Source organism: Eriocheir sinensis, chromosome 57, assembly GCF_024679095.1.
Source record: "Eriocheir sinensis breed Jianghai 21 chromosome 57, ASM2467909v1, whole genome shotgun sequence".
Lineage (NCBI taxonomy): Eukaryota > Metazoa > Arthropoda > Malacostraca > Decapoda > Varunidae > Eriocheir > Eriocheir sinensis.
This window is the reverse complement of record NC_066565.1, coordinates 5,861,359-5,885,909: the sequence shown is the minus strand read 5'-3', so window position 1 is coordinate 5,885,909 and position 24,551 is coordinate 5,861,359. Positions and strand designations below refer to the sequence as shown.

The window sequence follows — 24,551 nt, the reverse complement described above, 5'->3', positions numbered from 1 at the left end:
CCGACAGCATCAAATGTTGTGCAGAGCATGGTCTAAGGAGATAAGGTCGACTGATGCGCAGCCCGTCGATGACGTCACGAGAAGGGAGCCTCTCAGGCGCCGTACTTCTCCCATTCTCTTTCACAATGCAGCGGTTACTAGGTTATTTTCAAGTGTATCTGTGTATTTACCTAGTTGTAATTTTACAGGGCCTGGGCTTACGCTCGTGTGGTCCCGTCTCCGTATCTATAATTATCCAACTTTTCCTTGAAACTTTGCACACACTTCGCCGATACTATTTCTTCACTTAATCTGTTCCAAACCTCTATATTTCTTTGTGGGAAGCTAATTTTCTTTATGTCTCTTGAGCATCTTCCCTTCCTCAACTTTTTACTATGTCCTCTAGCACTCCTGCTGGAAGGTTCCTCTCTTAGTAGCAATTTCTCGTTATCTACTTCTTCCATTTTACTCAATAGCCTATATATTTGTATTAGGTCTCATATTTCTCTTCTTTGTTCTAGTGTTGGAAAGTCCATTTCCTTTAGTCTCTTCATATGTCAGTGTGTGTGTGTGTGTGTGTGTGTGTGTACACACACACTCACACACACATGCGCATACACACATGCAGAGAGAGAGAGAGAGAGAGAGAGAGAGAGAGAGAGAGAGAATGTGGCGGGAGCGAGAGCAGTAACAAGACAGTGAGCGGAGAACATGGCGGAATGGAACGAATTTTTGGCCGCCCGTCGGTCGACCTTACCTACTTAGATCCAAGATCTACAGTACCAGGTCTCCTCATTTCCGACGTATTTTCGCAGATGCTGGCGCACTCACGTCACCAGGCTGTTCGAGGGTAGGTTCAGCGGGGCCGATGGGGTCAGTCGCTCTTCCAACCTCCGTGTAGTAACAGCTAGCTGGCAGTCGCTCCCAGTTTCTCTCTCTCTCTCTCACACACACACACACACACACACACACACATGTAAGCTAGTAATAAGAATGGAGTAGAGGGTATCTACTCATAGTCATTGACAAAGCACATCATAAGAATTACATATAGAAAAAATATGAAGTAGGGAGATATACAAAATATTACAGCTGTTATGCGTACATTTGCGTTTGTGAGTGAACACACACCACACACACAATACTACTTCTACTAATAATAATGACAGCATCAACATCTGGGGGCAAATATGGGGTATTCTTGAGAGAGAGAGAGAGAGAGAGAGAGAGAGAGAGAGAGAGAGAGAGAGAGAGAGAGAACGGGGAATATAGAATAGTTCCCCGTCTTCCTCACTGTCTCACAGCCAGCTGACGTCACAGGCTGCGCAGTGGAGGTAAAGTGAGTAGAACTGATCATGGTGCAGAGATTAATTCAGGGTATTTTTCCATAACATCACCCGCCTCACTGCAAAGAACTCCTTGGTGCTATGTGAAGTATTTTGTGTCCATAGAAAACTGCCATGTTGCTCTGCTTTTGCAAACCACTCATTTACCAAATCCAGTGCCTTAGAATTTTGAGTTGATAAAAAACCCCAGCTTCCCTCCCTCAGCTTTCACCGAGTCATTACAGTCGTACATGAATGCAGCCACACACGCCCAAGTCCAAAACTTGCTTAAATCTTTAGAAATTCCACCTTAACCAACTTACATGAGTTATGTATGGCAAACAAGGATTCAAAATGCAAGCAATAACAAAATCAACGTGATGATGAAATTATCAGTAGTGTAAACCCTGATCAAAGGTACCAAGACACTGTCCGTGAATGGTAAAATCTCAGTCACTGCCGCAACACGCTGCCACCAGGCATGAGGAAGGTGGTAACAAGCAAGTTTCAAAATTGACTCTAACCAAACCTAACTGGTAATTGTGAAGAATCACTCCACGCCTCCAAAATACGATATTACACCTCCATGTTATGGTTAAGGGACTAAATACATGTCCCTAAAGTTTCCATATTAATCGCTTGTGTGATACTTTATCAAACGCCTTCTTTAAGTCCAGATACACACAATCTGCCCAACTGTCCCTTTCCTGTATTATATCAATTACTCTTGAATAGAAGCTGATCAGATTAGTTACACAAGACCGTCCTCCTCTGAATCCGAATTGGCTATTTGTTAATATACTGTGTTAACATACTGTGTGTGTGTGTGTGTGTGTTTAGGTGCTGCCTGTAGCAGTGGTAGGCTTTCTTGAGGGGCCTTATAGACGGCTCCAGTCCATTAGTGCACTTACGAGTTCTGTTGTTGTTAAGTCTTCTAATAATGCACTACACATACTCCTGGGTTTTAGGCATCAACAATTGTCATCAGAGTCCTCTAATCACAAGGAGCATTCGTAATGGGCAGATTTAGCAGAAGAATTACCAATGACAAATTTTGTAAGTGGTCTGATGAATTTGGCCCTGGAATGGCAGAGTGACAGCTGACCTAAGAACTAACTAACTTACTCCCTCAGCCATAACCCTGGAGGCACATAATCACCTCACCAACAGCCACAAGCAACTTGCACTGCTAAGGCTTTAGTTTAGAGGCTGTGGTTCCATGGCCTAACCAGCCCCCTAAATCATTGAAGAAAAAAAAGAAAACCTATGTGTGTGTGATACTGCCTTAAGTACTTCAATTGGAACAGGGACTTGGAATATATAGGAAAAGTAGATTAGGGTATGTTGGCAATGGGGAAGAGGAAGGAAAAAAAAGTCTACCATCTACTGATTAAGACCCATCGATATGAAACATTCATAAAAATGTTAGTAGGCAGGCTAGGTAGTGTGGCAAAGCAAATATGTATTAAGTGTATTGGTGTTGTGAATTTGAACTTCAACTGTAACTAATTTGAAAGCAAACCTTAAGTACATCTGTACATATTCAGTGCCTGATATGAAGATGGTCTGCCTTATGTTCTGCTTCTTTTTTGTCCCCTCAGACTATATCATGCACCTTTGAAACATTGCAAGGGATGTCATGGTACATGGTGTTATGTAGTGTTGATTATGTTAGGTGATATGTATCTTACCATATAATCCATTGCTGCTAGCAGCTGTAGCTGTACCCAACAAACTTTGTAGGTTTAAATAGTATACAATAAGATCAATAAAGGTATTTCTATTTCTCCAATAATTTCAATTTCTGTTTTGAAGGATCAAAGTATACTAGTAGAATTTATAATTATACTTTACTAGTTTTACCTTCTGGCTTTAAAAAAAAAAAAAAATCTTAAATCCCATCCTGACAGTAACTAAGTTAAAATATTTGGCTAACAGCATGATAAAGAAAAGATTTGATCATACAAATCCCCCTCTGCAGTGCAGTGGTTAGCTTCTCTGACTACAAATCTGTGGGCCTGGGTTAAAATCCCGGCCTGGGCAGTCAGTGTGCAACCCGTCGAGGTCTTCATCCTTTTGGGATGGTAAATGAGTTCCTGGAGAAAGTAACCTTTTCTTATACGTGAAGCACTAAGTAATATGTGTTATCGTCTCATCAATCCCACTTCTCACACACAAGATACCTTGCTTTGACCCTAGACCTGCCCACTCATATGTTACAAGCACACCTATTCTTATTCATCTTTCTTAGGCTAACATTACAGTGTACCCTGAAATTGCTTTACCTATTCATTCCTCAAAAGTGCTCCATCCTACTTCTCGCATTGCATACCTGTTGGCACCCAGAGCCAGCCTGCCTACTCTGTTCTGTACTACCTCTAATTTATCTAGCTCTTTGTCTGTCCACTTGATGCATTCTAATCCATGAGGCCTGGTACTGCAATGCCCTTCCATATCCCCCAAACCACCTCATACCTGATAGATGTAGACCTAGTTACACTTCCTAACCTTCCTACCCACTGGTCTGCCCTAAAAACTATATTCTATTTAGTGATATTCTCATCAACTATGATTCCTAGCTATTTGTATGAACTTGTACGGTTTATGCTATGGATCTGGATCTGGATGATAATGTGTAGGGCACCTGTACAGGTGCATAACATGCATACTTGTGTTGGCTGCTGGGGGGACAGGGGAGCCAGGTGTGCAGGGGAGGGAAGTGAAATAAGATTAATTGTTAGTGTTGGTGTGTTGTGGTGACAACTGAGTATGTATTTGTTTTCTGAATGAGTCTATTGTACCGCAGTCTAAAATCTGATGAGGGAGGCTGTTCCAGTCACGTATGGTGCGTGGAAAGTATGAGTGCTTGTATGTCTTTTTTTTTTTTTTTTTTTTTTTTTTTTTTTACGTCTTCGCCCGTGGTGCCGGTATGTTTGTTTGGAGGGGCCTGATGGCATGGCCCAGCCCGTTGTGGCGCAGGCAAGTGTTTATAGTGGCGCCATCTTGCATTGGCTCATGCTGGCCCCCAGAGCTTATCTTTAATCCTAGAATCTAGAGTCTGGGTTGATAGGTGGTCTTCTGGACAACATGTGGGTAGTCTTAAGCCACTCGGCGGCGGCTGAAAAATCCAAGCTTGGTGGCACTGGGCTGGGCGCAAACCCGCGTCATCCTGAATGCTGCACTGTCACGCTATCCACTCAAGCCACTGCCTCCCCTGTGATATGTTTGGTATTTATGGATGTGTATGTGTTACGAGTACGTTGACTGTATGCGTTGTGTAAGTATGTATGTGGGTCAATGTCAATGTGAGTGTTTGTGATCTTGTACATAAATGTAAGTCTGTGTGCTTGTCTGGGTATGTGAAGAGGTTCCATGTTTATCTGTTGTTTGATCCGTGTTGTGATGCCAGGCGTTGAACCTAGCCGCCTTGGTGTTGATTTGTTCTAACCTATCAATGTTTTTGTGTGTTTAAAAACATAGGGCGACTGCAAGAGGCCGAATGGCCCACACAGGGCAGCTCTAGATTTCCCCCCACTATCACCTGTCATCCTCGTCCATGTAGCTATCAAGTTATCAGTTAGAAGGAAAGAAAAATAAGCATTAAGAGAGATCACTTAAAATATAAGACTCGTATGATAGTGCATGCCAACCATCAACACTAACAAACAATTTGTTGCTTATACTGAAAAGTAATGCTGGAGGTAGTAAGAGGAGCTGCAGCAATCTAGTCGATCATAGAAGCCCTGGTGTCGTCCTGTGCAGGCTTCACAGACTTGTTAGCCTTGCCGACTTATTGAGGAAGGCACAGGTGAGGCAGATGACTGATGTCTTTCGTGTGTGGTGGACACCTGTCATTGCCAACAGTGTGGGCAGGTCGAAGGTGGTCATGTCCAGGGACCTCGTCGGTCCAGCGGGGTTGGGGGACAGGCCCAGGCGGTGGAGGTGAGGCGTTTTGTTTACATACAACAGGCAATCTTCGCCAATGTCCTAGCATTTTGTATTAAAACATCATTGTGTACTTCAAATATCCAAACATTTATGAAGTTTCGTATGCATTATATGATTTTGATGAATAAATAAGTCAATAAAATAAAATGATTTTCTCACAAAAAATATACGTCCCCGAGTTGAGATCATGTTCGCTGCATATGGCTTATTTTGCTATATAGATCTTGCTCTATGCTTCATGAGAGTCGCTAAAAATGTTTATAATAATACAATGGCTGCTTTAATCATGTTGGAGGTCTGGGTGGTTCAATATTGGATTGGATTATGGACTTTTTGATGAAGAGGGAAATGAAAACAGTAATTAGGAATGATAAATCAAGTTGGATGGAAGTGACTAGTGGAGTCCCCCAAGGATCGGTGCTGGCTCCGATTATGTTTATAATATATATTAATGACATGAAGGAAGGGATGACAAGCTATATGAATATGTTTAATGATGAGGCTAAAATAATGAGGAGGGTGGCTAATGAAGAAGACTGTGTAGCCCTGAGCCAAGATCTCGATAGAATAAGCGAATGGTCACGCAAAATGGGAAATGACATTCACTGCAGAGAAGTGTAGCGTGATGGAGTTTGGTAGGAGCAGTAGACGAATATCGGGGAACTACTCTGAGTAATGAAAGAATCATGTAAAAAACTGAAGAAAAAGATCTGGGAGTGATCATAACAGACAAGTTATCTTTTGGAAAACATATAGACCGGATAACTGGGGAAACATACAATCTTCTTCAAAACATAAAAGCAGCATTTACATATTTAGATGAAGAAATGGTGAAGAAACTAATATCATCGATGATATGTCCAAGACTGGAATATGCAGCATTAGTGTGGTCACCTAGATTGGAGAAAGAAATTAGAAAGTTGGAAAGAATACAAAGAGCAGCTACTAAATTACTGGAAACTCTGAGAGAACGCACTTATGAAGAAAGACTGGAGAAATTGGGACTAACAACACTGGAGACAAAAAGAGAGAGAGGGGACCTAATAGCATTGTACAGGATACAAGAGGGATTGGAGAAATTGGACAGGGAAGACCTAGTGGTACGTAACAGAAGTGTGACAAGAGGCAATGATAAGAAATTGAAGAGTGACTGTAGGAGAGACATCAAGAAATATAATTTTCCATGTAGAAGCATAACAACATGGAATGGACTTGACGAGGAGACTGTGTGTGCAAAAACGATTCATGACTTTAAAGCCAAACTGGATAATAAGCGTTATGGAGTCAGGACAGCACGAGCCTAATATGGCTCTTTTCCTGTATTTCACAACTAGGTAAATACAACTAGGTAAATACACACACACACACACACACACACACACACACACACACACACACACACACACACACTGTGGTCTGGAGGCCTCTGTTGGCTGGGGATGAGAGTGGGTCAGGTTGTCTACCCCCGAGGACAGCCATGCCAGGAGTGTGTGCTTGTGAAGCACAGCATGTGGTGTGCATTAACCCGAGAACGTTGGCAGACCCTTTTTTGGGCTTTCACTAGTCATGGCTGTGGTACAATGGACCCTAAAAAGGGCTCGCCATAAAACGCCTAATTCGAGCTAATTGTAGGTGGTGGTGGCATAGCGCAACCCACCATGAATGCCCTAGGTCAATGTGGTGGGTGAATGATCTTGAGGTGGGCTTTTTTTGTCATAGGTGGTGCTGTAAGGTCATGGCACACTGAATCAGCTATCCGTACAGTAATCACTTGTTAAATTCTCTATAGTACACAACAAGCGACTCATGGCTAGATGCCACGCGTCACGAGACTGTTTATTTTGTAACAAACACCACCCAAAAAGAATGGAGTTTGAATAAAAGTAAATATTTTTAACGGCTTTATGGTCATGAGAGGAGTACTCTGATGTACGTTCCATGCTCTTTTCTTAGTCTCAAAATGCAGAGTAATTTTGTCGTTTATCGGGCACTTCTCGGCTTTCCCATAGCCGAAGCCCACAGGTTAAGAGGAAGGTATAAATACTTTTCATAGTGCTTTTTCTTTTTTTTTCTCATTTGATAGTCTTTAGGTTTATTTGAGAGTTTGGGGATATCATTTTTTGCACAAATGAATGAAATATAGTCAAGACGGTCCCAAGCCATGACAGCCCCACACTTACCATGATGGCCCCTACACATAAACTGTGACAGCCCTACCTAACAATCTGTGAGTGATATTACTTTTCCCGATTATTTTACGTGTAAAAAAGTAAGTCCTCAATCTAACCCAACTATATCAAACCTAACTTAACCTGTTCTGAAACATAAATTCAATATTTACTTAGTATATGTAATCTAATGGGGGGGGGATAACATTCACATGGTTATGGTTACTATTAATTCTGACCATAATGATGCCTCAAAACTCAAATGAACTAATATGAAATAGAAATAAATACAGAGAGGAATCTGAGGGCAGTGACGGAGAATGTGATTTACATAGATTTACATAGAAAATCAGACCACACAGACCCCATGGTCCAGACTTGGTGGTCTGTCCTTAAACCTAAGTGATTTTACATTAATCAGAAGACTCCAAAACGTTGCATTTCTACTCTAGTTGATATTAAGTTGAAGGAAGTGACGGTCGAGCTTATTTTTGAAGGAGTCAATCGTGTTACACTGGGCCACTGACGGTGGAAGCTTATTCCATTCTCGCACTACAACGTTGGTGAAGAAAAATTTGGTGCAGTCTGAATTTACTTGTCTACATCTGAGTTTTACGCCATTGTTCCTCGTGCGCAAAGTGTCAGCGATCATAAACAATGTTGATCTGTCTACATTCGTGAAACCATTAAGTATTTTAAAACATTCGATCAGTTTTCCTCGGAGGCGACGTTTCTCAAGAGAGAACATGTTAAGGGTAGAAAGCCTTTCTTCGTAGGATTTGTTGCGCAAGGAAGGGATAATTTTCGTTGCCCGACGCTGAACACCTTCTAATTTAGCAATATCCTTTGCATGGTGGGGAGACCAAAACTGTACCGCATATTCCAAGTGGGGTCTGACTAAACTGTTGTAGAGCGGGAGTATTACATCTTTATTCTTGAATACAAAGTTTCTTTTAATGAAGCCCAACATTCTGTTCGCTTTATTTGCTGCATCGATGCATTGCTGTGAGAATTTGAGGTTTGACGCGATTTTGACCCCCAAGTCTTTGATGCATTGAACGCTTTTGAGTTTAACGCCGCGCATTTCGTATTCGAACTTCTTATTCCTCGTTCCAACTTGAAGGATCTGGCACTTGTCTACGTTAAAGGGCATCTCCCATCTATCCGACCAAGCTGAAATTTTGTGCAAATCCTCTTGGAGGCTTTGCCTGTCTTCGTCAGTGAGAACCGAGTTACCAATCTTTGTGTCGTCTGCAAATTTACTAATGCGGTTATTGAGTCCAACATCCACGTCGTTGATGTAAATAATGAAGAGCACTGGGCCAAGGACCGAGCCCTGAGGGACGCCACTAGTGACAGGCGCCCACTCTGAGTTAAATCCGTCAATCACTACTCTTTGTTGTCTGTTGCTCAACCAATTCGCGATCCATTGGTTTACTTGACCGTCAATACCTATTTGCTTTAATTTGTAAAGTAATTTTTGATGCGGGACTTTATCAAACGCTTTCTCGAAATCAAGATAGACTACGTCCAGTGATTTGGTTACGTCATAAACAGTGAAGAGGTCGTTATAAAAGGTTAATAGGTTTGATAGGCAGGATCTTTTGTTTCGGAAGCCATGTTGTGAGTCCCCAATCAATGAGTGGCTTTCAAGGTAATTCACAATTTTGTCTCTAATTATGCCCTCAAGTAGCTTACCTACAACCGAAGTTAGACTAATGGGCCTGTAATTACCTGGTACTTTTTTGTCTCCTTTCTTGAAAATCGGTGTCACGTTAGCCTTTTTCCAATCTGAAGGGACGATGCCTTGTCGCAAGGACATATTGAATACGGTTGTGAGGGAGGAGAGTATTTCGCTCTTTGTTTCTTTCAGCAGAGTTGGATATACTTTGTCAGGTCCAGGACTTTTATTTGTTTTAAGTGATTTGAGGGCTTTAAGGACTTCATCGGTTGTTATTTCAAAATTAGGCAATGCATGCTCGAGATTTACAATAGTACTGGTGTTGGTGGTAGCGAGAGGAAGACTGTTAGTATTAAACACCGAGGAAAAGTAATTGTTTAAGAGGTTTGCAATGTGTTGGCTGTCAGTCACTAGTGCACCGTCGCTGTTTGTTAAAGGTCCAATACCACTTTTGATCGCCTTTCTGTTGTTTATGTAACTGAAGAAAGATTTCGGATTATTTTTACAGTTGGCTGCAATATTTTCTTCGTATCTACGCTTTGCCTGACCTACTAGTCTTTTTACTCGTCGCCTGGCATCATTATAAAGTCTAATGTTTTCGGGCGTGCTTTGTTCTTTCTTTAACCTGTAAAACAATTTTCTCTCATTGACTGATTGTTTCATTTCGGTATTAAACCACGGTGGGCTTTTATTAGTGTTAATTCGCTTCTCGCACAAGGGGACGAATGTGTTCTGCTGAGTGAGTAAGTGATTTTTAAGGCTTAGCCAGGCTTCCTCTACGTTGCCGTCATCTGATAGTTGTATTTCTGTTAGTTTTTGTCGGATTTCTACGAAGTTAGCTCTTTTGAAATTGGGCACCTTTACTTTATTTTCAGTCACTGATGATTGAGCTTTAATGTCGACGCGCACTAATTTATGATCGCAAGAACCGAGGTGTTCTCCTACCGTGACACTACTGACTAGGTTATCTTGGGTCGTTATAACAAGGTCGAGTATATTATTTTGTCGAGTTGGCTCAGAAACCATTTGGCTTAGATAATTTTCTTCTAGAAATTCGATCATTCTATGTGACTCGCCTTCTGTACCTGACAGTGTCGCCCAGTCGATATGGGGAGGTTAAAGTCCTAATATCAGTCAGTGAGTCGCTGTTATTAAGTGACTGCCTTAAGACGCTGTACATTTCAAGGTCGTCATCGAGTGATTGCCCGGGAGGTCTGTAGGTGACAGATATATTTAAGTTGACTTTTGCAATGTTTACTCGCACGCACAAATGTTCAACGTTACTGTTTCCCGGTGTTTTGTCAGTGGGTTGCAAATAGCTTTTGACATAAAGGGCGACGCCACCGCCTCTACGGTTTACACGATCTTTGTTGAAGAGTCTGTAGCCATCTATGTTGTATTCGGAACTTAAATCAATATTTGTGGTGTCGATAAATGTTTCAGTTATAGCAATTATGTCAAAATTTTCTGTTAAAGCAAGACATCTCAGTTCATCAAATTTGTTTCTTAGGCTACGCGCATTGAAACTAAGGATTTTTAAGTTATCTAGAGGCTTGGTAATAGAGGTGGTGGTACTTGCGGGATCACGGTTACGGGTTTGTTGTGATGAAAGACAGGCAAGTGTTTGGGGGTGTTGTGGCAGTGTTGGGGCCCTCCTTGATGGCAAAGTGCACTGCCTCCAGGATTGTGATTTTGAGCTGGCTGTCAGTCTGGCGCCCCAGTGTCTGTTGGAAATCTGTCTAAGGTGTTTCAGTAAGTCACTGTTGTGTTTGTTGTTGTTATGGGTCGCGGCGAGTTAGTCGCTCACATGAGCCCTGGTGTCGTCCAGTGAGGGCCTCACAGCCGCGTCAGGTACCCTGTCTTTCTGAGGAAGGCCCAGGTGAGGCGGATGACAGCTTCTTGTCGTGAGGGGTGGACACCTGCCGCCGCCAGCACCGTGGGCAGGTCAAAGGTGACCACGTCCAGAGAGGGGAGTTAGCTTCGTAGAGCTGCAGTGTGACGGCACCTACTGAAGGTGGACCCTTCTGCCTCCGGAGGTCAGCTGTGCCGGGAGTGAGTGGATGTTGAAGCATAGTGTGTGGTGTGTGCGAGGTCTGTATTTTGAGAGGAGGCTAGGTTGCTTGCAGTCGCTGCCCGTCACGGAGACTTTGTTTTGGTTGGTCTCGGTCAGGGTGAGTTCAGCCGCTCAGCGGCTCTTTTCGCCAGCATGCAGGTTTCGGCCTTTTAAATATCTTATCACGAGTTCGGTACTTGCCAGATGGGCCTCCTCTACCTCTCTACCTGCCGCCTGGGTGGTTGCGCGGCATGCACCGCCTTCCTCCCTTGGGGTATATCCCCCACGAAATACAAAACAAAAACAAACAAAAGATAAACCTAAATATTGCAATATGGGAAGCATGCAGATACTATAAGAAAAGTCACCATCATTTAGTTTATTTAAGTATTGTATACCGTTTTTAAATGGTATTAAAATTTACTTGGGGGTTTTGGTCATACTAATCGTTTTGTGTGTCAGCCTGACCAGGGCAGGTTAGGGTGGACAAGGCTGTATTCTTCGTTTGGTTAGGATAGCATTATTTCCTTACAAGGCTAGACGCAAGGAAGCAGGGTAAAATATGCATAGGTAGGTTGAATAAAGCTGGATTCATTCCTCATAATGATGTTATAGTAAGTCACATTGATGTTTTCGTCATGTATGAGTTGATAATGTTGGTGCTTGGTTTGGTTTCGTTGTTTCCTTCACTTTTCTTTTCTCCAGTGTCCAGCAGTGCACTCTGCCCTTTCTTCTGGTGGTCTGCGTGTTGTCACTGACATAATTGTTCTCAGTGTTTTGGGCTGGCGGACGTATTTCACATCTTGGCAGTTTATCGGGAAATAATGAGTTCCTGCAGCTGAGTCAGTCCTCCAAAGTTTTCTGCTACGTTCATCATCTCTTCACTGTAGACTGAACTAAAGAGATTTGTTGCAGTTGTCATTAGAAAAAAGCTTATAAAGAAGTCCACTAAGTTCCTGTTCAGTGAGTAGGTTCCTGTGAAAGTCTTCTTTGAGTTGCATGTAAAGTTAGGTTGAAAAGTCCAGAAAGAATCTATATTCAAGAGATAACAGTAAAATGAGAAAGTAGCATGTTAGTTAAGGGTTAGGTCAGATGTTATTTCGGACCAATAAGGAAGATTGGTACACATTCAAGGAATTGTTCAGTAGTATATATGATTTATTTTTTTAATTTTAAAGGAATAATAGAAAATATGGATTGATCAATTACATTATAAAGAGATGTTCCATAAGAAAAATATCAGTTACGTAAGGTGTTGTGCCAGGCTGCACTAGAGTGGCGGGGTTGTTGCGTCACGCATACTTACCTGGCACAGGAGATACCGTGATCATGAAGGCGGTTTTCCCAGGGCGAGGCCCGCCATTGCACTCCGGCGGTGCTGACCCCTGCGATTAACCCAAATGTGGTTAACTCGAGTGCGAAATTTTTGATAGCGGGGGATTGCGTTCGCGCATCCCCCTTCCTAATACACATCTTAATTATATTGTAGGCATGAATATAGGTCTACGGTTATATGTAACACCTTTCACGTTTTTCTTTGATGTTTAAATGTTACAGTTGTGATATAAAGAGGCCCAAGAGGGTTTGCATATCACTAGCTAATGTCTAATTTTCCTTTGATATTCAAACAAGCCAGTTTTGATAAAAGGGGAGTGTATTTCGCAAGCTAATGTCTAATTTTCCTTTGATATTCAAATATTCTAGTTTTGACAAAAGTGGAGTATATTTCGCAAGCTAATGTCTAATTTTCCTTTGCTAGTCAAATATGCTAGTTCTGATAAAATGGGAGTGTATTTCGCAAGCTATGATTTTGAGTGTCATTCAGAACACGATTTGTAGTGAATTTCCTTTGTTATGGGTAGGGGCTCTTAGTTACATTTAGGTTCCCCATGGACATTCGCATTTGGATAACTTCTTAGGATTCGTATTGTCTTGTTACTCAGCCACGGATTTGAATAATTTCGTAGCGTAACATTTTGGCGTTCTTCTTTCTTCGTTGATGCTTGTACCACGTGAGTAATTTCGTAGCGCGAGTTTTTGGCTGTCTGCAGCTGCCTGGATGGCATGGGACACCGCCGGCCAGCGTTCTTCCTTTCTTCGTTGAGGTATGTATAGCACGTGATTTGTTATTCCATCTGATGGTGTGTACAACCTTGTGAATATATTTGCTTGCCTGTTTAAGTACGTTGTTTTCTTATCATTCTAGGAGGGTCCTTTTAGGGGCTGCCGAGTAAAAGGAAACTGCGATAAGGAGAAATATGTTCCATTCTTCTTCGAGGCAAGTACCGCTCGCACCACGCATGTTACTTTTGCCATCCTATATAATGTTGAATGTTTTGCTGAGCTTCACTTAGCGTTGAATGTGTGATGCTTTTTCATCCATTATTTTTAAGAGACATCTATGAGCCGCCCAAGGGAAATCTTAGTTAACAAGTAGTGAACGAATAAGACATCATTACGACAGCTGCCTCGTGCCGGTCCCCCAGAAGAACATCACATGTGGTTAACTCATGAGTAGCAACGAAAACACAAAACAAGACAACGCCTACGAGAAAATGTGGACAATTAAAATCAAACAGGGAAATTTACTATCATCAGACTCGGTGCAAGTAATATTGAACAAATAATAGCAAATTATGCATAAAACATAGGCAAAATCTTAGGCCTTTGCATATCCAAAACAGGATGCTCGGGACACAAGAAGAACAATCGCACTTTGGACCCTGTCAAAACTATAAATTCAACAATATGACCACTACAATGATGACACACAAGGTTAAAACACTCATCCTTACCAGACTATCCACCAATACCTACACACGCCTTCATTACCACACGACGTAGTAAGCTCCAAAATGCCCAAACCAAGGATTCGCTCCAGAGGATTAGTCAACGTTTAAAGAGTATCTTATTTGCATGAAAATGCCTATATTATTATTATTATTATTATTATTATTATTATTATTATTATTATTATTATTATTATTATTATTATCATTATTTTTTGGTGGGGGAGGGGGGCGGGGTTTACCTCCTCCTCCTCAAAGATTTATCCCCTAGTATCACTAGGGGAAACTGGCCCTTGTCCTAAGAGTGCAAAAATGCTCCGTCCCTGCGTGGGGGAGCACGGGCTAAGCCAAATGGCGGCCCGTAGCAGGATGCCGACAGACTGACTCTATCGGCGATCGAAATCTAGCCGACCAAGTCGGTCTGTCGACGAGGACTGGCGTGTCTCTGCGGGGTTTACACGATTTGAGAGGTATAAGAAGTGTGAGCAATCAAAATATAAGTACCCTACAGAGTGTATTTGTAATTTGCCTTGCGAAATTTCAGATTTACAAAAGTGCATCGTGAAAACCGCTTTCCCGTACAGTTTCCTACATATTATCAGATTGACTTGTGCATGTATGTAAGCGTACGACGCAAATGATTTGTGTCCATGGTGGTAGTATTGCAACGGGAGGCTGGAGTGGCGGCAGGTTTGCGGGCAGGAAGGGCGCGCTTGTTGTCTTGATGACAAAATTAGCCGCTTCCGTCAGTGTGTCGGGAAATGACGTCCAACAGTAATCAGTTCCACTATGCGCTGCGTAGAGCAGCAGCCTGCCTAGGGGGCAGGGCGCCCCTGGACAACAGACCAGCATGTGCAGTAGGCGCCGCGGCCTTCTAGCTCGGATGTGACCCGGCTGTTGGTGTTCAGCGCGAGACAGTTTGGCGGAGATTCTGCTGCGTTGTGGCAACTCTGGTTTCCCTTCAAAACGCATAAATCTTTCGCCTTTTACTAAAGATTTCCGTGGAGGGGAACAACTCAACGAGTCTTATATAATTTTTTCTTGGCCCACCTAGTGGGCCTAATATAACGTGATGAATATATCGTATTAACCTCCGTAAGGAAAGGTTAATCCTTCAACAAAAAATAAGAGGTGGCCAGACTATGTAAATTGTATCTCTTGTGTAACCTTATGTTAGTCTTGTATGAAGATGTAGAGATTTAGTGATTTAGTGGACTAGGTTCTAAAATCCAATAATTTCTGATATCCTTGTTGGTTTCAAATAGTCTGTGGTCAAATGCTTAAATAGTCAGTGGTAGGGAACTAAGGGAAGGGGGAACCGAGTAGTTCCTGCAAACCGAGTAGTTCGGTTTTGATTACTCTTCGAAACCGAGTACTGAATGATTACTTTGCAGATCATAGGGATGGCAGTCATATCACCTGGCTAGAGGGAGAGAGGGGGTCGGGGGGGGGGGGGTCAAAGGATTGCCTGAGATGATAAATTGTTCATATTCGTGTGAGAAAAGATAATGTCTAACAAGCCATGTGAAATTCAAATAATATTAAATTTTCTTCTTATTTTCAAAGAGCCACAGTACTTAATACCTGCTCGAGAAAAAGTAGAAGGGTCAAGGTCTACAGATGATATTAGGACATCTGTCGGTAGGTGAGGCAGCTTGCTATAGAATGCACATAAACATATTCCGCGCCACCAGTGTTGCGCAGAATTCATGGTTTTCAGCTGCGATGATGAGTTTCATGTCGCAGACTGCTGAACTATAATGTGACTTACCAAGCTAATTACTCCTGCTTTATTAGTCCATCGTCGATCGATCGATTAAATCCCCCAAAACTTCAGTTACTCTTTCAAAAGTTTTCTGTCTAATAAGTAACTCAATGGTATTCTCAACTAAAAAGCTTTCTTCATTTTTCGCCACGATTAAAGTGGATATTACTGACAAACATACATATTATTTAGGCTACCTATTGAATGTGCTATGTAGTGCTCGTGTAACAGGTAAATTCCCGATAAATTCTTGTTTGAGCTGCGATCTGAGTGTTGGAGGTGCAAGCCTGTATTTACCGCTTGTAGGTTGCCGTTTGTAGGTGACATATATCTGGCGGCCGATGGAGCCGTCTTTAGACGGATTTGAATGTCTTGAGGACTCATGCGGGGTTTGTTTAACTATTTCTGACAATACCCCAAATTTGAATTTTGATTCAAGACGGAGGGTTGTAGCGCTCAGCCCGGTGTCTGCAGTGTAACAGTTTAGAGCATGAAGAATATTTTGTGGTGAGCGTGTGTGTTGCTGGCGGCGATAAGAGAGGCGTTCGGTTAGTGAGCGGCATCGCTTCTCGGCCTTTTGGCTAAGATCAAAGTGTAGTATCTGTTCTTATCAGCTTAATATCTGATACGATCCCCATGTGGGATCTACGATATTAATCTGATTTTTGGACTATGGCGAAGTGCTAGGGGCTTGCTCCACCTTTGCCGCGGATCGGCCCGGTATTGCAGTGCCTCCGGGATCGGTCCACTCCCCCAGGGGAGAAAATAACTCGATATAATTATGGTGCCTAAGGCTATGCTCTTAGGTATCAGCCGCCCTCGTGGTGTAACGGATTCAGACGCCGTGTCACGGCTCCTGGAGGTGATAGACAGCTCAGCTCCTCTTCCATGCTGACCACACGTCTCAACACACCCTTCTGCAGGGAGCGGAGCGGGTGGTGTGACCTGATCAGACACTTGGGTGGTCCCATGACACTCCCCCAGCGGAGGGCCACTGCCCGCTCATCTACATAATTGTAAATTATTTGCACTATGCAAGATGTAAACTGAAGAAGAAAGTTTGCCGGAGATCGGCCCGGTATTTATAACCCTTGCCTTCATGTTGGGTCCATGCTCCTTCTGCCATGGATCAGTTTACCTTTGCCGGGGATCGCACTGGTATTGCAGTACCTTCAAGGTCGGTCCCCTCCCCCAGTAGTCTTTCTTCCAATTCCTTAATTCAGGGTCATTGGTATACCCTCTAGTGGCAATTGCTCATATAGATTTTTGATAAGTACAATGTCTGTAGATGCCATAAAATTATGATAACAGTCTGGATCAGGTAGCTTTCTGTCTGTTATCATACGATCTATAACGCTACCGTCCGACGATCATTTTCGAGGGTAGGGAAGACTAATGATTCATTTTGATGGAATTCGTAATTAAATTGGCATTTATTTCAGACATTTGTTGATATTAGGCATAGATTGAAGTAAATAAACCATAATTACACAATTGAGTGTTTCCAAAAGAATATTAATTCATTCAGTTTTATCTTCCTTTTGCATTTTCAAAGAAAACTTAATGACAACAGCCAAGCATTTATTGCTTTGATGACATTCATTTTTTGCAGGTGCACTAACTTGCAAACACTAATGCACAGTGCATACGAATTTACTTTTCACACAAAAAGTGTCTTTTGAAAATGAATAACTTTGACCATCACCATGTTGGTTTCTTTTCCAAGAGACTGTTCAACTGACGTTAAGCATGTTCCTGAATGATGTAATATAACCAAAGAAATAATTTTTAAGAAAAAAAAAAAAAAAACCAGCAAATATACCAACAGAAAACAAACAAACAAACAAACAAACAAACAAAAAGATACAAACATCAAAATAGATGATAAAAGAAATAAACAGTAAAGCCAATGATAAGACCAACCAACACACATAGATTTCAGGATGCAAGCACAACAGTGATAATGTCTTACATGTGTGTATTATTGTGTCTGGGGAAAAGGAAGTTGTCATCTCAGACAGTCACAGGTAAAGAATTGCAGCACTGTCTCTGAATCTTGAGTCTAGGTCTATGCTTTCTGGTCAGAACTAGTTCTCATCTTCTTCGTCTTCATCCATGACAACATCTCCTCTCAAGACTTCAGTGTCATCTTCTCCAGGCTGATTCTCACAGTCTTTCGCCCTGCACATGTCTGTGCACTTGAGATCATTCTGAAGGCAGATGCAGTTAGGCAAGGTACATGACCTCGGGCACTGGCAGGCCAACAGCTCCAATACAGCATCAGGTGCTGGCTTGACAGACATCCAATCCACCGCAAGGATTTCTTCCCCATCCTGCGTTTCCTCTTTCCATCCACTCTTAGTTGGGTCTGCAATCTCAGAGTCACCAGACAGGCAGCAGCGTTGACACAGGTCAGTTTGGTAGTTGGCTCGCTGGGCGTATTTCTGCAAGCAGTCCTGACAGGGAGGTAGCTGATGAGACTCTGTATCACCGCTTTTAGCACAGAACAACTGATATCTCAGTTCATTTACCCCCGACGCTGGTTGCTTTGGGGCATACATCCGACAGGTGAAACTCTCCAGTTTGTCAAACAGTTCATCAGACAGCTCCCAGTTCTTACCCAGATCCGAAAATGTCTCCTGTGCTTCTTTGTCAGATCTGAGCATCTTCATTGCTGCAAGCTTGCCTTTTCCTGCAAAAGAGCTCACAGAGTCGCACCCGGTGAATGAATGCATGCCAGGAAGAGCACTGCAGACGGTTGGTCCAAGAGCTTCTGCTGCTTTGGTGATGTCTACAAGCTGCGTGCGGGTGCCTGATCCAAACTTCTGGTGCATCGGTGTTTTGATGACACCACAGAAAGCCAGGTTCAAGACCATGACATCAGTGTCGGTGGAGCGGATCATCACAGCTGCAAAGCCCTCCTGAGCAGCAGGATCAGCATGCAGCAGCAGCCGGCCATCAGCTTCTTCTTGGAAGGACTGAAGCTCTGCCACATCCCGACGTCTGACAGCAGAGAAACGATAGCATTTCTCCTCACAGGTGACGTAGAGGATCTTGTGGAGTTGGCCAAGCTTTTTCAGATACTTCTCACTGTTCCACTCGTTGACAAGAAACTGTACCAAGTTGGTTTTGTTGTCTTCCTGTTGCAAGAACTTGCGCCATTGTTTGATCTTTGCCCTGGTGTTATGTTCTGGACACTCAGTCCGGGTGTTCTGCTTCTGTTGGCCCTTTCATTGCATTTGATGGAGAGTTTCTTGTAACAGTCAAAAACAACATCAATTCGATCACTTGCTGACCCTTCATTGACAGCCATAGAAAATGCGTTCAGCAACTTCAGCAAAGGTGGGCTGCTGGCCATCAAATTTTGCTCGCTGGACAAGACCCATTCCATCAATAATTGTAACTGAATGGTCTGGAAGAGAGTCAGCTAGTGGAGCGTTCTTCTTGATGCTGTTAGCCAGGGCAGCTTTATTGGTTTTTCTGAGACTACCATCAGGTGCAGCAAGTGACCAGGGAAGTGGACCCAGGGGGTAACACATGAGGTCTTTCATGTTAAGATTTCTGCTCTGTCCCATGACGATCATCCGCCCAAAAAGCCATCTGTCTGCTCTTAGGATCAGCGACCTGCCATCCCCACATTTTGTCTGCTGCTTCTTTGCAGCTGATCCAAAAGTCTTCAAAGAGCTTTTTTTCAAAGGGTCATGAAACTTCTTTGCAGGTGGATCTGTTGCCAGTCTCTCAGTCTTGAATGCCGCATATACATTTTCTCCTTTTGTCTGCGCAATTTTGATATCCTGAGCAACATCCTTTGGTGCAGCAGTCCCTGTTGATATGCTCATCAACTCAAGGTTCTCTTCAAAGGGATTGGTCCAGCTCTCAAGGGTTTCTTCCACTGCTGCTACAGACTCTTCGTCTTTTGCCGCCTTGAGTCCAGGAGATCAGGATGGTCTGAGCCATGTTTGTTCAGTTGTACAATGTTCCTGAGCTTTGTCAGAAAGCCACTCCTTTGTTCGGCCGTAAGGTAGTACCGGCTCACAGCTCCAGGTTTCAGGCTGAACTTGGTGGTGCCACCAACTGTTTGTGTATCTCTGTTCACAGTTACCTCAGTGGTCTGGTCCACGGGAATGCGCCCAAAAGGATTTTGGTCAGTGAGTTGAACAGCAAAGTTTCCATCTTGGAATGCTTGGTAGATCTCTGGGTAATCAACAGCAAGATTGGTCATTTGAGCGTAATACGCTGGAAGGTGCCTTGCATAGTTAAGTCTGTCATATGCAAAGCACCAAGGGATCATCTGGCGAATAGCGTGAAGGTGAAGGTCCCAGTTTCCCTCACGAGCAGCCCTTATCAGCCCAAGGAGAACATCTTGAACGATGTCCACGTAGGTCATCCAGAAGGCAGACAGGTCTCCAGCTAAAACTACAATGAAAGATTTATGAGTTATTGCTGATACTTAAGCTACACTGTGCACCTTATCTTCCCTACCCCCTAAATTTATCGTCTTCGCACACAGTATAAAAGGTCACGTGATAACACACAAAAAGCTACCTGAGCCGCACTGTTATCATAATTTTTTTTCATCTATGGACTCTAAAGTTACTAAAAATTCATATGAGAATTTGCCACCCGAATGTATACCAACAGACCCCTTGGAAGATGGACTACAGGGGAAGAATAAACACTTGTTGCAATGCTATACTGTGGATCGGGTAGGTATATGATTCGTGTGAGTGTCTTCGTCTTGCACGAATCGGCTCTATAAACAATCACGGCTCGTGTAATCAAGGGTGGAGTGAATACAAAGGTATGTATTCTAATACTTCAAATTCCAACGAATACGAATTGAATTCTAATACACTGAAAAGGTTTTAAATCAAATAGAAATACAAATACTTCTTGAAAGTATTCATGAATACTTTTTACTGAAAAATACCTTTATGACTCCAGAAGACGCCGCACCACTGTACTCACAATATCCCATAAGCAATAGGATAGTAGAGACAAAAATCCACAAAGCCTGTATCAATCTGGACTATCAGTGGCAACTCAGCGAGTCAGACTCCAGACGCTGTGCTGCCAGTCTGCGAACTTATTACATACACCTGTAGTGCGGCGACGGCCTGATGAACGAGCCTCCCATAACCCACTTAGCCAGTGGGGTACCTCTGGCCGACTCGGTAAGGAGTGGCTCTCCCGTCGCGAGTTCAATCCCAAGCAGCCGGGGAATACCCTCTCCTTGTTGTGATTAATTTCTCGTGTTATTTCGATACACGCAGAGGCCGTGTTGGGAAATAGGAAGGATGGAAAAATAAGCTCGCGGGGCATTACAGTGGTGGCATAGCGGTGGGCATCCTCTTCTGCAGTTCTGTTGAGTTTCCCCGAAGGGGTAACAGGTAGGATGGCCCATGCTCCGAGGGTAATAGAAAATGGGAAGAGTTGGAGGTATGTCTCAAAGGGACATTGTGGAGTTATGTCTCAAAGGGACATTGTCAACACACAGAAATTAATCTACATAGGGGGGAAAGCCGTGTAGTGCGGCGACGGCCTGATGAACGAGCCTCCCATAACCCACTTAGCCAGTGGGGTACCTCTTTGGCCGACTCGGTAAGGAGTGGCTCTTCCGTCACGCTGGTCGCGGGTTCAATCCCAGGCAGCCGGGGAATACCCTCTCCTTGTTGTGATTAATTTCTCGTGTTATTTCGATACACGCAGAGGCCGTGTTGGGAAATAGGAAGGATGGAAAAATAAGCTCGCGGGGCATTACACACCAACCAGCAAACAGTGCATAAAAAAAAAGAGAAAAATGCGTTTACTCTTTCGAGTGGTAATTCCTCCGTGCGTTTCACTCATACTGGATACAAGAGTGATTTCGGTGTTCACACTGACTCCCATCCAGGGTTGGTGATTTTTTTGATTTTTTTAAAAAAATCAAAAAAATCAAAAAATCATTGATTTTTTTGATTTATTTGATTTATTTGATTTTTTTTATTTTATTTATTTTTATAAAAAAAAAAAAATATATATATATATATATATATATATATATATATATATATATATATATATATATATATATATATATATATATATATCCTACTGAGTGATTTGAAAATCTCCATAGGTTACTTTAAGTTTGAGTTTAGGGCGTGTAAGTGTGAGCACAGTCAAGGATCCTGATACATACGTGTTCAATACTTGTTTGTAGTTGGTACAGGACCAGGTTTAGGACAGACAGAGTTGCCTGAAGTTATTTTCATGACAGCATTTTATATTATTACCACACAGAAGAATATCGAATTTTATTCTGTTACGGTTTGGTTGCTAACCTTGGTTATTATTATGATACATTGAATCCCAAGTTAGTAAAGACTAAAGGAGGCTGATTTTTACCATCCTTGGAGCACATCATTTAACTTATGGAATACTTTTTAGTAAAAAAATAAAAAAAAATAAAAAAAATCATGATTTTTTTAGTAAAAAAATCAATGATTTAATCATTTGATTAAATCAATTTGATTTAATCATTGCCAACCCTGCTCCCATCACATTACATTTAGCTCAAATAAAAAAAAAAAAAAAACGAACTTTATCAGCAAGTTTCTTTGGAAATATTTACTTGTAGTTAAGTCTCTCCTCAATCGTTTTCTGTCAAGTCATGAACTTGATGGCGTTCTCAACTAAATGTTTTGTTATTTTCCATCACGAGTAAAGTTCCCCTATGGTAGGTTTCGACTCAAATATATGCTTTTCCAATTAACAGTTTCACTTGATGGTCGTGTAAGGAGTATATTCTCGGGAATCTTGTTTGAGACGCGAATTAAATGTCGGGATGATAAACCTGTGTTGGTTTGTTCTGGCGGTAGAGGTCGTACAGGCAGGCAGCGGGCCACACTTGGCCCGTGGAACTTTTTACATTATTGATTCATGTACTCACCTGCAGAGCTTTATGATGATTTTGACAGTAATAAAACTCTGAACTTTGCTATTATTCGAAGGGTAGTAGCGTGCGGCCTAGTGATTGAGGAATAACTTATTTGTTCATAAGGATAATTTTGTGGAGTGCGCGTGTGGAGCCTGCAGAGATGTGGGTGGCCGGGTTGCTGCGGAAAGCATACTTACCTGGCACAGGAGATACCGTGATCATGAAGGCGGTTTTCCCAGGGCGAGGCCCGCCATTGCACTCCGGCGGTGCTGACCCCTGCGATTAACCCAAATGTGGTTAACTCGAGTGCGATATTTTTGATAGCGGGGAATTGCGTTCGCGCATCCCCCTTCCTAATCCACATTAGTTATATACTACTATGCATTTCAGCGGCAGACAAACAGTGTTTTTTGCAGATATCTCCTAAACTAATCGTTGGATGAGTATGATATTTCAGCACACTATCTTGAACATCCGTTCGTAATTTTTGGTTAACATACCATATTGCTATATGTGTTATGTGAGGAGTTTACTGAGTGATATTACGCCTAATCCAGTCATCATATCAAAGGTGTTACACAGAATCGGACGAGTGTGGGGTACTCGTCTAACCCCTCCACCACCACCACCACCACCCTGAAGAACCCCCAGACCACTCCTTCTCTACCCCAGTATCATGACCCTCTTCCCCCTACTCACACCATCAGCCTTCCACCTGTGATTTTTTTCCCTATTGTAATTACATACGTATAGGTATAATAGTTACATACGTCAGTATGTACATACATATCATACATTAATAATATTATCTAATACAATTGCTGGTATATGTGGACATGAAAACCAGACTGGGTCAAACGACCGTTAAAGCAATAGCTAATTCCGCTGTTAATCTCTCTCTCTCTCTCTCTCTCTCTCTGACTTTTACGCATTATACACATATGTATAGATTAAGAAAAATATATGCAGTTTATAATTTTTTGATAACATGAATATACAACAAACAAGTCAACAAAATAATATTATATATAAACTGGACCACTTTTTATGATCAATAGGCAGACAGTACGCAATAAGAGTATCAACTTTTCCTAACAGTAGAAGGTCCAAGTCACAGGTAATTCCAGCACATCATGTTCACGTGGTTGACCATAACGACTGCAAACATGGCTCTCCTATATACTACGTAAACGTGCTGTTGTACAGTAATTATCAACGTGAACCACTTCTTGCCTTCATGAAATTGTACCATACTCTTAGGAAATAATCATATCTATACATACACACTTACAGAACATTATAATGTATAAATACAGTAGTGGGAGAAGTAGGGAGGGGCACAGGAGTGAGGGAGGCGAAGCAAGGAAGAGAGGAGGGGAGGGATAAAGAGGCGGGGGACTTCCGAGACGGGGGAGACGTAGTAGTGGTTAGGAATGGTTTGGGTGGGTGTGTGGGGGGGGGCACACTTTCATTCGAATGCGTGAACATGACTCGTCGGCTTTGTGTTATTTTTCACGAGTAAACTCCTCACATAACACATATAGCAATGTGGTATGTTAACCAAAAATTACGAACGGATGTTCAAGGTAGTGTGTTGAAATATCATACTCATCCAACGATTCGTTTAGGAGATATCTGCAAAAAACACCGTTTGTCCACCGCTGAAATGCATAGTAGGTAGGAATATAGGTGTACAGCGATAAGAAACACTTGTCAAGTTTTCCTTTGATGTTTAAATGTGATAGTTTTGCTTTAAGTGGCTTTGCATTTTACAAGCTCTTGTCTAATTGTCCTTTGATATTGAAATATGCCAGTTTTGATATAAGGAGAATGCATTTCGCAAGCTAAATTATATTTTTCCTCTGATAATCAAATGTTCGTTTGGAAAAATAAATTATTGTATTTTGCTGATACGATTTTGAGT

The 24,551-nt window shown here is 42.3% G+C and overlaps 1 protein-coding gene and 4 non-coding genes across 5 annotated transcripts in view; all 5 read left to right on the top strand.

Moving 5' to 3' along the window:
• The window catches only part of LOC126984726 (uncharacterized), an 81,746-nt gene that overhangs the window by 483 nt on the left and 56,712 nt on the right, over window positions 1-24,551 (top strand). The window lies entirely within an intron of this gene.
• LOC126984899 (U1 spliceosomal RNA) lies at window positions 12,453-12,615 on the top strand. Its single transcript, XR_007738200.1, has one exon. It is a non-coding gene; the product is annotated as a U1 spliceosomal RNA (small nuclear RNA).
• LOC126984905 (U5 spliceosomal RNA) lies at window positions 14,889-15,004 on the top strand. The gene has a single exon (XR_007738206.1). It is a non-coding gene; the product is annotated as a U5 spliceosomal RNA (small nuclear RNA).
• LOC126984947 (U2 spliceosomal RNA) lies at window positions 16,270-16,462 on the top strand. The gene has a single exon (XR_007738247.1). It is a non-coding gene; the product is annotated as a U2 spliceosomal RNA (small nuclear RNA).
• Window positions 22,817-22,979, top strand: LOC126984926 (U1 spliceosomal RNA). The gene has a single exon (XR_007738226.1). It is a non-coding gene; the product is annotated as a U1 spliceosomal RNA (small nuclear RNA).